Raw genomic sequence first — 15,983 nt, forward strand, 5'->3', positions numbered from 1 at the left:
AGATAAACAAGTATTTTTTATAAAAAAGGCCTAGTTTTCATAAGAATAACCCACAAAAAATATTTAATATTGGATTAACTAGCACCCTGTAAAATGATTTTCTTATAAAAATAGAAAACATGTTATAATGAACAGTGAAATTTATTAAAATAATGATATAAAGTCTAATTTTTTTTCTGAAAAATCATTTATCTGTTGAATATTGGCCAAAGTAAAAATACTTTCTCTGTCAACTTTGTTTGTATATTCGGTTGTATAATATTTAAAACTTTTATTCATGTTTTTAGAATATTGATAATATATAGTGAAAGTAAGAATTGATGAAAGTAAAAGGACATTTAATACAATTAAACATATATTTTGGTTTTGTGTAAAAAAACATTTAGTATTAATTACATCTTTGTTATATACAACATCGTGTTCTGTTGTAGATTTTTGGGATGAATTATCTTCATATGAAAATACTGAACACGTTGTGGATTTATTATAGAAAAACAATTCAATGTTTTCAGATATAACCGAACACCAATTATTATTGCAGTTACTATTTAATGTTTTATTCTTTAAATTTGAGTACGTGTGTAGAATAAGTAAATCATTAAAAGAATTTGTAAAATTACCCGTCTGATTTTCTTTGATGATAACATTATTGGGTCTACATAAAAAATATATACCGTTAGTTATATTACAATTTTCTATGTCCACCAAATCTATAATAGTTGAAAAAATGAAAGTAGGCGATACTTTTTTGTAAAGCGAACATAGTATTATACGGCGGAGGATTTTGTAATGGCAACGGAAATAATAATGGCATCAAAAGTGGGTAATAACTATATAATTCATACTCTACAAAATATTTTCCTTTTTTTAAAGCATTTACCCATATAGGAAAAGGCATGGCGTTTGTAGGAAGTTTCAATTTATAAGGCAGATGCTCGGGGTAGGATAATGGATTAGGCTCTGAACGAGTAATTATTTTCTTGATGGCATTTAACCCTGGATAGGTACGCTCCACGGACACCCCTTTAAGGGTATACTTGGACGCGCGCGACCCCAACGCCGAAAAAAATTCTTGAAAAATCAGTTTTTGCAGTAACCTCCTTTTTTCTTTTGCCAAAAAACACTTCAATAAATGCTTAAAACAACTGTAAAGATAAATACTACTCATCTGCCGAAAAAACTATTTATTATAAATATTTTAAAAAATTAAGTAGAAAAAAAAACCTTACATAAAAATTCATAAAAAAAAGTTTATACATATATACACAAATCCTTTTAGGAATTGATTCTTGAATGTTTAGGACACATCTTGATGTATTTTGGATGAAGTCAGACCCATGGAGGTGAAGATCTGAAATGAGAAAAAAAGGGTAACTTTTTTTGGCCAAAAAAATTTGTCCAAATTTCATGAATTTTTTTGGGTACCCAAATGAAATAGGAAGTGGCTAATTTTTTTAGGGAATAAACATATGTTATTCTAAAATAGAAATATGTAAAAAAATCTTCATTATTTTTTAAATTACATTTATATCAGGGGCCATATCTATAGGTCATTTTTTGAGTACTTAGAAATTTCGTAAAAAAATACATATATTTAATGGATGATATGATATTTATGCAGGTAAAAATATACCAAAATATCACAAATTCTATAGGGAACAAGAATATATATAGATAGGGCAACTTACGCTTCCGATATGTCCCCAAAATGGCCGCCAATCACACTGACTCAGACTCCCTAATCTGCCACTTGAAATATAGGAAGGATATGTCAATTTCAAGGTGTTATTTACTAATCTAATTATTCGTGGATATGCATAAAAATTGTATGGTGGGTTGTTGGATAATTGTTGATTTTTTTACGACTATAAAATTAAAATTCTGACCCAAAAAAATTTTTTTGAAGGGAAATAAAATTGAAAAAAAATGTAAAACAATATAGTATTTTAGCTAAAAAAAATTGATGACATTCAATCAAAAAAGAAGTAAACAAAATTTTCCGACAAATAAACATCTAGAGGAATCATTACTCTGTGATAGTTCCTTAGTAGGTAGTAATTTTAAAAGAACTGAGAAAAAACGAAAAAGTGGCAATCGCAGGAAAATCGAACACATACCTATATATACGCCATATCTGGCTAAAAATAAAGATAGGCATGGGTAACCAGATCATCTAGAAACACTTTCCAACACTATAAAAATATAAGTTTTTCGACACTACTTGCCAAATCCTTACAGTAACATGACTAAGCAAAAAAAATGCAAAACAAATAAAAAGGGGCACTCGTGGAAAAATGGCTAACATTCTAATATACGGCATTTCAGAAAAAAAAATCAGCCACGTGCTAGGCAAACCATCAAGGCACATTTTCCGACAAATAAACATCTAAATGAATCATTACTCTGTGATAGTTCCTTAGTACGTAGTAATTTTGAAAGAAATGGGAAAAAACGAAAAAATGGCAATCACAGGAAAATCGAACACATACCTATATATACGCCATATCTGGCTAAAAAAAAGATAGGCATGGGTAGCCAGATCATCTAGAAACACTTTCCAATACTATAAAATTATAAGTTTTGCGACACTACTTGCCAATTCCTTACGGTAACATGAATAAGCAAAAAAATGCAAAACAACTAAAAAGGGGCACTCGCGGAAAAATGGCCATTCTGATAAACGGCATTTCAGAAAAAAAAATTTTCAGCCACGTGCTAGGCAAACCATCAAGGCACATTTTCCGACAAACAAACATATAAATGAATCCTTACTCTGTGATAGTTCCTTAGTACGTAGTAATTTTGAAAGAAAAGGGAAAAAACGAAAAAATGGCAATCACAGGAAAATCGAACACATATCTATATATACGCCATATCTGGCTAAAAAAAAAGATAGGCATGGGTAGCCAGATCATCTGGAAACACTTTCCAACACTATAAAAATATGAGTTTTGCGACACTTCTTGCCAATTCCTTACGGTAACATGACTAAGTAAAAAAATGAAAAACAAATAAAAAGGGGCACTCGCAGAAAAATGGCTAACATTTTATTATGCGCATTTCAGAAAAAAAAATTCAGCTATGTGCTAGGCAAACCATCAAGGGACATTTTCCGACAAATAAACATCTAAATGAATCATTACTCTGTGATAGTTCCTTAGTACGTAGTAATTTTGAAAGAAATGGGAAAAAATGAAAAAATGGCAATCACAGGAAAATCGAACACATACCTATATATACGCTATATGGTTTTAGGACATTTGCGTCCCGGACATTTGCGTACCGGACATTTGCGTCCCGGACAATTGCGTACCTGGACATTTGCGTCTCTGGACATTTGTGTACCCGGACATCTGTGTCCCTGGACATTTGTGTACCTAGATTATTTTCAAATAAATTTGATGGAATTGTAATTATATTTTTGTTTAAGAGGGGTATTGAAAGTTTAAAAATAATTCAGAATGTATGAATATACATTTTAAGAAATTATTCTTGTTTTCAGGAGAATATTTTTCCAATAGTGGAATTGCAATTTTATTTTTAAAGTAATAGTAATCAAAAGATTAAAAAAAGGAAATTATAGTTTAAACAAATAATTCAAAATGTATGGATATTGTGAGCTATCCCTCTTAAGAAATTTATCTTGTCTTCAGGAGAATATGTATCCAAGATTGCTAGGATTCTCTTATTAGCAGTTATATTTTTTAGCCGTGGAAGAACTCTTCGTTGAAAGTCGCTTTTTTACTTAGGGGCAATTTCCTCCTCCTTTTTCAATATTTCACTTAACTTCCAGATAGAGGAGTGTTGACAGGATAACGAATATTGCAGAGCATTATGCAATCTCTCAAAACTATTAATAGACCTAGGCAACTGGTTAATAACACTTTCTCGAACACTCCATGAAGCTATAGCAAAAATTGGTTCCATCCCTATTCCTCTTCGCCCTCTTACTTGGCCAATATACGTCATCTCAAAATACGCGATAAATTCTTGAGGTAAATCATGCCAGAATCAAACGCAAGGAACTTTCCCCCAGTCAAGAAAAAAAAAGTAGAATTCCGGAATCTCAAAATTATTTATTTGCCGTGGGATTGGGGGTACATTATGTGCCTTTTGTCTCCATCGACTTATATTTCTTCCCCGTGATGAAAAAACTGGCAGTTTTGAAATGGAATACTCATCTTCATTAGCGATCGTTTCTCCGATAAGACTTCTTGTTGGTTCATACGTTAACACTGAAGTATTTTTCAACTGGGACATAGCTTCTTGTGCTTTGACTTCTGCAGCTGAGGAGCCATGACTATGCTCATTATGGCATGTCGTAACTAGGTCGTTCACTGTATGAATTCTTTCTTTGCAAGATCGCACTAGACACCTCCTGTATGTTTTTGTTTCATCAGAGTTTTTCTTATGATAGTTATAACTATAATTTTCATTGTCCACAAATATTTTTCCACCAGTGTTAGATTTCCGGAACTTAGCCATAGGTTCCGAATTTCGAAATATATAAAATCCTAATACCAATAGCTGTTTTTGTTACACACTGCTGGCGAGAACTAGAATTGCTAGCTTATTTTTCTCCTGCTTTAGAAAAGATTTTTGTTTTATTTCTGGTAAACTACCTTTCAGCTTGTTTAAAGTTACTCAAGTTATTAATGAGTGAATTTCTATACCAAACAATTCATGGGTTTATATATATGTTTTTATATATGGTAACTATCTTTAAGCTTATTATTGCTTGTTTAGAATAAAGGTATGGTGTAACTGAGGGGGGGGAGAGAGAGAGAGAGAGAGAGAGAGAGAGAGAGAGAGAGAGAGAGAGAGAGAGAGAGAGAGATTTAAAATATGGTAAATTCAAAATATTTCGGATACTTATATGTCCAGGTACACAAATGTCCAGGGACACAATTGTCCCAGTACGCAAATGTCCAGGTACGCAAATGTCCGGGGACGCAAACGTCTAGGCACGCAAATGTCCGGGACGCAAATGTCCGGTACGCAAATGTCTGGGACGCAACTGTCCGGCCACCACGCTATATCTAGCTAAAAAAAATAGGCATGGGTAGCCAGATCATCTAGAAACACTTACCAACACTATAAAGATATAAGTTTTGTGACACTACTTGCCAATTCCTTACGGTAACATGACTAAGCAAAAAAATGCAAAACAAATAAAAAGGGGCACTCGAGGAAAAATACCCAACATTCTAATATACAGCTTCTCAGATAAAAAAAAAGACATGCACGTGTTAGCCCAACCATCAAGGCACACTTTCTAACACATAAACATGAAAAAAAATCAATAATATACGGCAATTCCTTACTACGTAGTAAATTTTTACAAATATTGAAAAAAACAGAAATTGGCAACCGCAGTTAAATACTCAATATACCAATAACTACGTCGTATCTGACAAAAACCAAGTCAAGCATGGGTAGCCAGATCATCTAGACACACTTTCCAACACTAAAAAAGCAAAAGTTTTACGACACTATCAAGCAATATCTTACGGAAAAATTACTTGGCAAAAAAATGAAAAAGGGGCACTCGCGGTAAAATGCCCAACATTCTAATATACGGCATCTCAGATAAAAAAAAGACATGCACGTGTTAGCCCAACAATCAAGGCACACTTTCTAACACATAAACATGAAAAAAAAATCAATAATATACGGCAATTCCTTACTACGTAGTAAATTTTTACAAATATTGAAAAAAAAACAGAAATTGGCAACCGCAGTTAAATACCCAATATACCAATAACTACGTTGTATCAGACAAAAACAAAGTCACGCATGGGTAGCCAGATCATCTAGACACACTTTCCAACACTAACAAAGCAAAGGTTTTACGACACTATTTGGCAATATCTTACGGAAAAATGACTTGGCAAAAAAATGAAAAAAAATTAAAAAGGGGGGCTCGCGGTAAAATGGTCCTCGTGGTGATGAACGACATTTTAACTAAAAAAAAAATCATGCACATGGTAGCCAAAAAATCCACCAAGACTTTCCACAACTGATAACCTATACAAGTTGCACCATTCTACGACAATTTCATAATACGTAATAACTTTGATAATTATGCAAATTAACTTAGAAGGGTAAACTCGGTTGCGCTCGACCCCGACGCGTCTCAGAAATCGGGGAAGGAGTACAGCTACAGCAATGCACATCTAGACACTACTAGAGCGTGTAGGCGAGACACCTATTGCAGGTCGATCACCCACAAATTCAGTCACGGGGGTGAGTCACATGAGAAAAACCTCTTTTTTTTACGCTGTGGGTCGCGGACGACCCACCGTACCGTTCCAGGGTTAAAGTATTGTTCATTTTATAGATTAAATTCAAATCTATATCCAATATTAATGCGCTTTTCCTAAATCTTTCCCACTCATTATATAAATCTGGTAAACTATAAACCCACGAGGAAAAATAAGTATAACAAGTAAAATTATTGTAATATAAACCAAGAGGTTTGTGTCGATGAACAACCTCAAAAATTTTTTCAAATTTGTGAATTATTGGTAATATATAATTAGTTAGTTTTTCATCATTACATTTCTTTAACATATAAAATATCCATGTATATCTTATTAAAGTTTATTTTATAATATATAAACCGCCTTTCATTTTCATTGATATAATCTCCAAAATATACACGAAACGGGGATATATTATTTTGTGTTTCAAATTCAACTTGTGCTCTACTTGAATTTAAAAAAAATAAAAGTAACAATAATAATATAGAAAGTTTTCTATACATTGGTCCGTTAGATTGGAAATAATTAAATATGCGAAAATGATATATCATATATACATAAAGTTTTTTAATCATATATTTATTAATAAATATATTTTAATTTATTTAAAGTAATTTTAACTAAATTAATAATGATAACGAATATTTTTGTATTAAATTATTTATTTAAAATAAACCATAAAAACATAAATAAACCATCAGACGAGTGGGTTACATAATTACTAAAATGGATAGCCTACATAAATTTTTTATTTTGCATAAAGTCTTTCAATAAAATAATGTTAGCAATATTTCTCGTTTTGTTTGTTGCTATTTTAATTTATATAGGACTCAAATATATTACCCCAAACACAAATGAACCAACAGACAGGTGGTTTACAAATTCCTTGGTGTAATTTATGTTGAGGATTGGTTTATATATATTTTATCTAAATAATATATTACTTTGATTATGAGGTGTTAATATTTCTGGGGATAAATTAAATTAGTTTCGATTTATAGATAATATGGGTTTATCTTTTTTTATTTCAATATCGATATTTCCTTATTTGTTAACGATTAATTTTTCATTTTCATCGTGATATTCCTTATATTCATTTTCGTTATCATTGTCAATTGGCATGTATTTATTTTCATGTATATTAAAATGATCTTTTTCTTTAAAAATACTAGTATTATTATTATCATTATCACTATTTTCATTGTTGGCTCCTAAACGGATTCTTTTATATTGAAATATTTCAAAACTACCTTTTCTCTTCTTATTGTGTCTATTGTTTTCGTTGATAAATACTTCATCATCACCCAATTCATCATCATTATCATCATCATTGTCATCGTCATCGTCATCATCATCATCATTATCATCATCCGAGTATTCTTTCTTGCCTTCATCTTCCTTATTATTGATAGTGGTAGTATTATCCTCAGAAAAATAAGTTTCCCGTGATGTATAATTATCCTTTATAATAAAGTTAGCATTATCACTATCATCGTCGACAAATACTTCGTCGTCAGAGTCTTTTTTTCTTTCATCATCTTCGTCTTCCTTATTATAGATAGTGGTAGTATTATCCTCAGAAAAATGAGTTTCCCGTGATGTATAATTATCCTTTATAATAAAGTTAGCATTATCACTATCATCGTCGACAAATACTTCGTCGTCGTCAGAGTCTTTTTTTATTTCATCATCTTCATCTTCCTTATTATTGATAGTGGTAGTATTATCCTCAGAAAAATGAGTTTCCCGTGATGTATAATTATACTTTATAATAAAGTTAGCATTATCATGATCAAAATCTTTGGTGATGGGGATAATATCATCATTGTGGTGCATGATCATTAAACTCTTTTACGTTTTCTTTCTTCTCTATATCATTACTAAAGTCATTATATGTAGCTTCTCCTCCCCGCTTATATGGAATAAAAGTTTTTCTATTTTCTATTTTATAACTAGTATTATTGTCGTTGTTATTTTTTTCGTTGTCTCTGCAACAAATTTCTTTATCAAAATATTTTTTTCGTTTTTTGGTCATCACTGGAATTTTCATTGATAAATATTTAATCGTCCATCTTATCATCATGAAGTTCCTCCTTTTCTTGAACAATTCCTTCTTCTTCTTCTTCTTCTTTTTTTTCTTTGGTATAGTTATCATTACTATTTTGGATGACCGAGTTCAGTAAAAAACCATTTGTTAATTTAAGGTTATAATTTTCCTTACTAATTTTTGTTTTATTCTTAATTTCAAATTGATCATCATTATCATTAATGATATTATTATATCCCATTTTGTTATTATTGTTGTTATTTTTTCTAGATTTCTTATTATTTCCTTATCAGAGAGGAAATCTTTGTTTTTATTACAATTATCATTAATTGTAATAATATTAGCATTCTTAGAATTTTCCGAAAGATAATTAACATTATTATCAACTTTCATTTGGGGGTGTCCTGTAAAGATAACATTATTATCCGAGTATTTTTCGCTTAAAAAATCAAGTATCATAGAATCTCGGTGGTTATCTTTATTAGATATAGCCATTTGCTTAAATAACATATCGGTAATAAAATGAAAACCTATATTCAACAACGAACAAAATACCATATGAATAATCAAATCTTTATTATCTATGGATGTTAATTCGTCTGTTAAAGTGTTTTATAGATTTCTTATTATTTAATAATTCAGCAAGTTTAGTTAATTTATTCAAATTTTGGTCCCTCAAAACTGATACTTTATGCAACATAGCTTTCATATTGCGGTTTATATGTCCAATTGCTTGAATCATTTGTGGGTATTTTGAGTTTGATATTGGAACATTCTGAACCTTATCAAAAACTTCCCGTAAAGTCTGAAGAACAAATGTTGTTATATTAAAATCATCATCGGCAATATATTTTTTCAGTAAAATTATTTTCTTTGTATTGTTGAAAATATCAACATTTGATAAAGAATCTGTTATTGCAATCAAAAATAGGTTTTTTATATTTTTCAAAGTAGAATTTTCTGTAGATTCATCGTTTAAAATTTTTTTCAATAATTCTTGAAATATGATATGAGTTTGTTTTGCTTCAGATTCAACACCACCTTCTAAACTATTATTGAATAGATTATATTTTTCCATAGTTTTATTTTTTAATTTGTTTAGAAAATATGTTATAACTCAGTACTTTCCTTTGTCGCCGACAATAATAAATAAAAAAAAAATTAACGATAATATATATAATTGTATTTAAACGTTTAAAAGATTTTGCTAATTTATGTTTAAGATGTGACAAAAAATTATTATAAGTTGTTAATTAAATTTTTATATAATAATGATAAAATTTAAAGAGGAAACCCACAATAACCAGGTAATCAGTATTTTAGTTATCTAACATAAACTTTAATATATATAAATATATATGTACTTTATATGTGCTATTGTTTTGAAAATAACCAAAATATCATTAAAATGGCCGTAAACTATTCGAATTATCAGTAGAACACTTTGATATGTAATCATGGATACTAGGTCCTGTACAATCTTTGCGTCGAATATGTCCCAGGTAATCAAAATCAGATTCTTCTCCAAACATATTAATTACATCATAGTACGGTTTATTTTTTAGGGACATATTAGTCACCATTTCTTCTCTAGTATGCATTGTAAAATTATCATCATCATCATCCTCATCATCATTTTGACCGTGTGTTATCATTCCCTTGGTCCTCTTTTTAGAACACATACCAGGTGTTTCTAAATATAGAGCATTTTTATTTTGGGTGAATCAGTTTTACAAATTTTGAATATAAACTACAGAGTTTTTTAGAACTAGGGGCGCTCCATTGCATATATTTGTTAACGTAACAAAACCTAGGTTTTCTACGTAAACTATGTTTGGAATAGAATGGTCTATTATTGGTCTTTCCCCATTTTTTACTGAAAAATCTAATGTATATTGTTTTTTATTATTTTTTGCATTTAATATTAATTGTGGATCAAATTTCCTAGCAACGTCAAAGGCAAATTCATGATCCTTAAACTCAACCTTTTCATTGAAGTCATCATTAAATTCACAAAAGTAATTAACAAATATATCAGCTGAATTTTTCAATTTATTGTGTATATCATTAAACATATCAGAATGTTTATTTATAAATTCGATATATTTTTCTTTTTCTTTTTCAAAAATTTTACTTTTGTGGTACTTATTACTACTAACTTGTTCATCTACAATTTTCATATTATTATATATATTACCAATAGTACTTGGTGTTAATTTAGCCCTAGGAACATTTCCATTGTGTGTCCAATTTGTATTTGAAGCAGTAGAAATTAATTTAACATTTATATGTGATTCATCCATAAGCTTCATGAGAAAATTATATGCAGAACAATCACTAGGTTGATTCAAAGAATTAGAAACCATAATTGCATTTCCATGCTTGTTTACAAACAAAATATTCGATGGAGCTAAAAGGCACTGCCCATTGAAGGGAGGAATTTCCATTAAATTTTCTTGGTGTACTTCATTAAGAAAAGCTAAACTTACAATATCATGTAATATGTGGCACAATAACCTGTTATTAGAAAGAATGTGTGGCTTTTTGTCTAAATATTTTAAGGTGTTGTTGCTTTTATCCTCATTAATGGTCATTATACTCCTTTCGTGGTATTTATCTGACTGTCCTTGAATATTCATCATAGTTTGAATGAACGAAATAAGTATGGGATTTAAATCGAATACTCTCATACAAATATCTCTAAGATCTTGAGGATTATCTCCCGGTAAAACATATTTCAAGGGTTCTCCGTTCTGGAAAATATTATCAATATCAAAATTATCATCACTATCAACTGATTTTATATATAAATTATAAGGATTGTTATTATCATCTTCATCATTATCATCATCACTACTACTGCTACTATAAGAATTAGTTTTAAATGGTCCAAAATTTGTTTTCCTTTTATGTTTGCGTTTAGAACTACTACTACTACTACTACTACTACTACTACTGGTATTATCAACATCACTTTCGGCATCAGATTTGTTGTTGTATTCATCTAAAAACTTTTTTAATTCTGGTATTATTCCAATATTGTTATTCTCTATTTCACTCTTTTTATTTTGGTGGGTATTTTTTCTTTTATTTAAATCTCTTATATTAATGTTTTTATCTCTTACATAATATCCACATCCTAATGTATTATTTCTGGCTAAAAACCTTGAAAGAACTTTCCCATTTGATATTTGTTCTTCTATAGAATTTATCATACAGACTTTAACTCCATTACAAATTCTCTTATGATTCATTGCTAATATTTGCATTAAGATTTTACTATTTGGAAATATTAAAACCCCGGGAGGAAATGCAATGGTTTCAGAAAAACCAGTATTCTCTGATGGATACAATTTAGAGTTTATTCGAAAAATGGATCAACCATGGATAAATGGACCCATATTAAACTTTTCATACCCATGCCTCGTTGGATTCATATTACTGGATGTATGTTGAAGTGGTTTTTCAATATTTTCATATAGCAAACCAAGTTTTAGATAAGTACAAGGCGCACAAAAGCTTTCAAATACCATTTCATGACGCCTATTTAATTTTCTATTTAAATGATCTGTATATACTTGTATAATTTGACTTGTTATATCAAAATCTATACCATTATCAAAAATTTCATATAGTAAATGACTAAATATACACTCTTCGCTAAGCGAATCTATTGTTTTTTCCAAGTCTTGTGTTAAACTTTTTAATTCGGGAGTAGATAAATTCTCTATTAATGTATTCAAAACTTCTTCGTTCATTTTTTTCTTTTTGTGGATTTTTTCCATCACAAAAATTTGTAGGTAGAATTTTAGGATTTAGAAAAGGTTGTTGTTGTTGTTGTTGTTGTTGTTGTTGGTAATAATTATTAGTATAACCTTGTGCTTGAGCTTGTGCTTGTGCTTGCGGAATTACAGTAGCAGCAGAAGGAATAGATGATTGTGGTATCAGAACCGGATTGTTATCGACGGTGGTGGTGGTGTTGTTGTTAAATGGTGATATTTGATGTTGTGGTGGTTGTTGAAGTTGAGTATATTGATATGGACTTTGATTATTTATTACATAATTATCTTTACTATTATATGTTGTTGTATTCATATTTTTTAGATATAATAAAATAACATATTTACTGCTTATATTTCAACTTGAGAAATGAAACTATATAATACCTTTTGATAATTTTTATCATACTCGTTTCCGTTTGAATGAATTATATTTAAAAAATATTGGTATAATTGCCTGAAATTATTTTGAATTTGAATTGCGCGTGTAGTTTTATGTTGTAAATGTTTTCTATATTTAGATAATCTACTTTCATAATCAATAATAGATTCAATTATTAATTTTACCGCTCGAAGATGAGGATAAAAATTTCCTAATACAATTAAGGTATTTGGGGGATATATAGATCGATTAAAAGCTTTGAAAAATTACATATTTTTTATAGGGAGTATAGGAGTTTTATAGTAAGGAGAATAATTTATACTATATGATATATGTTTGACCGGCTTCATTATTGTCTCATAAAATTTCTTATAGTATATTAAGAAATTTTGGTAGTATATAAGTATACTATATAATTTTTTTCCTGTTTGGTTAAATGAGGCCTGAATCATATTATCATTATTATTATTATTATTATTATTATTATTATTATTATTATTATTATTATTATTATTATTATTATTATTAATATTATTATTATTATTATTATTATTAATATTTTGGGCCATCATGACGTTTTTTAATTTTAGGTTGGAATTTTTTTCCATATATATATTAAGTGATATAAAAATGGCTATAAACATAAACAAAACTTGACTTTACAAGTCAAAATAGGAGAGCTGTTTCTTTGGATAGTCTTGTTATTATTGCATTTTCTCATATATATATATATATATATATATATATATATATATATATATATATATATATATATATATATATATATATATATATATATATATATATATATATTGTATTTATATCCTTTATAGTTTTCTGTTCTGTTGTATTTTGTGTTGTTACAATTTATAATGAACAACCAAAATAATCTAAAAAAAAATTTATTTTATTTTACAATTTTTGGTATTTATTCAATAACTTAAGATTAGTTTCTGTTATCTATTTAAAATCTAAATATATATAAATAATGAATATCGATAATACTTATTGTAACGAATTCAAAAGTTTGTATACGGATATAATAGAAATTAGAGATCTATCAAATTATATGAATCTTCAAATCTTTGATTATATAGTTTATTTTGATGAAATAGTCATTCCTTGGGAAATGAAGAGTAATATAAATTTATCAAAATTAACAACTAGTCAAATTGATCGATTATACTTTATTGATTTCGATCTAAACTACCTAAACGACAATAATGACGTACAGTACAAAGAGACTAATTACATATTGTCTTTCTGGTCAAAATATATTGATAATATAAGCCTTTATATAAATTTGAATATTAATACTATTTAAAAAGTTTTAAGACATGATTATCCGCTTATATGTGGTAAAATGTTTATAACACCCCACTTTAATACATTTGCTAATCTTTTTTCGTCAAATAATGATAGTTATTGTTAGAATTTGGAAATTCACCATAATACAGATACAATTTATGAATTCCTGGATGAAAATGAACGAGAGTTGTTTAAAAGGCCCTAAACGTTAGAATATCTATGTCTTCTTCAATTGTCACATGAAAATATTTGGCTTTTACCGAAAAATAAAAAAAAAAAATATCAAAAGATTAATTCAAATTAACCATATAGTTAAAAATTTTAATACTAGCAAATGTAAAAACACGATGGATTTTGTTGTATTTTAATAATGATATTTATTACCATTTAGTATCTAAAATATATGTCATTTATGTCATATATATATATATATATATATATATATATATATATATATATATATATATATATATATATATATATATATATATATATATATATATATATATATATATATATATATATATATATATATATATATATATATATATATATATATATATATATATATATATCACAAGCACACGTGATTTTAATTAATGTAAATATCACCCACGAATGGCATTTAATACCGAATTCTATCTTGGGAAAATATATCCACTTGGAATTCATTTTATGGTAACAGCTTCTGGCCGGGTGGGGATTCGAACCACCACCAGTTCGGCTTGAGACTATGCCTGCAGTGACCATGCCGACTGAGCTCAGTCGGCATGGTCACTGCAGGCATAGTCTCAAGCCGAACTGGTGGTGGTTCGAATCCCCACCCGGCCAGAAGCTGTTACCATAAAATGAATTCCAAGTGGATATATTTTCCCAAGATAGAATTCGGTATTAAATGCCATTCGTGGGTGATATTTACATATATATATATATATATATATATATATATATATATATATATATATATATATATATATATATATATATATATATATATATATATATATATATATATATATATATATATATATATGTGTGTGTGTGTGTGTGTGTGTGTGTGTGTGTGTGTGTGTGTTTTATTATACATCATTTTATAGTTATTCTTCATATATTTATTAATTAACACACTTCAATTCATTTTTTGAGTGCCCGTATAATGTTAATCATATAACTACTGTTTGGTTGATATTTATCTGGGCGTTCCCCAATAATATCAGAAATTTCGTTTGATGATGAAGAAGCATCTAATTTTAATTTGTAAATATTCTTATCGATCATCTTTATGGCCTGATTTTTTGGTTGTAAAGAACTACATAAAGAAATCCCTTCACACGTCTCTCCCTGAATAAATATAAAGTAATCATGTAAATAAGAAGCTATGGAATTTCTTAAGTCTTGAATAATTTTCATTCTATCTTTTGCTATAAATGCATTTGTTTGAATATCAATAATAACCATAGGTTTGGGTTTTGGGATGGCGCAACGATTTTTAGTTTTTTATAAATTACATTCAACTAAAAATATGTAATCTTTTAATATATAAACTATATTATCGGGTATACAGTGGTCATAAGATTCACTCATCATTGCATTGTTTATAACAAAATGATAAGTGTAAAATTTTAATGTAGCGGGAATACCATTAAATTTCATGAATATATTAGATTTTTTTATTGTGGTTTCATTAATTACATGGTGCGGTTTACTCGATGCAGATATGTAGTTATCTAATAAATTATTAATTTTGTTTACATTTTTAGAAACAGAAGCATTTAATCTCCAACACATAGCAAAATAAGTCAATATATCAGAAGTTTGTTTATTCACATAATTTTCTTCGTACTCTAAAATAAATGGATAGGATTGTGTAAAATTATCGGGTTGTATTCGCTGATATAATTTCATGGGGCCTTGTTCAATATAAACTGTCTTTACAGCAAAGTTATTACATTCTAAAGAGAAGCTAAACCTATGATACTGTTACTATTTGCCAATATAATGAAATAAGGTTTATACACGGGACCCTCATCGTTTATATATAACATTTCACGAGTCAATATATTTCGTACAAAAGTTTCCTGTTTTTCTCTCATTTTCTTATATTGAATATTATACGTTTTTTTTATTGGATTGATACACAAACGATAATTATCAAATAGGATTTCTATTTCTCGGCTATAGAACGTCATACACGAAAGATCATT

The sequence above is a fragment of the Palaemon carinicauda genome, unplaced genomic scaffold (assembly GCF_036898095.1).
Source record: "Palaemon carinicauda isolate YSFRI2023 unplaced genomic scaffold, ASM3689809v2 scaffold17, whole genome shotgun sequence".
NCBI classification, from domain to species: domain Eukaryota; kingdom Metazoa; phylum Arthropoda; class Malacostraca; order Decapoda; family Palaemonidae; genus Palaemon; species Palaemon carinicauda.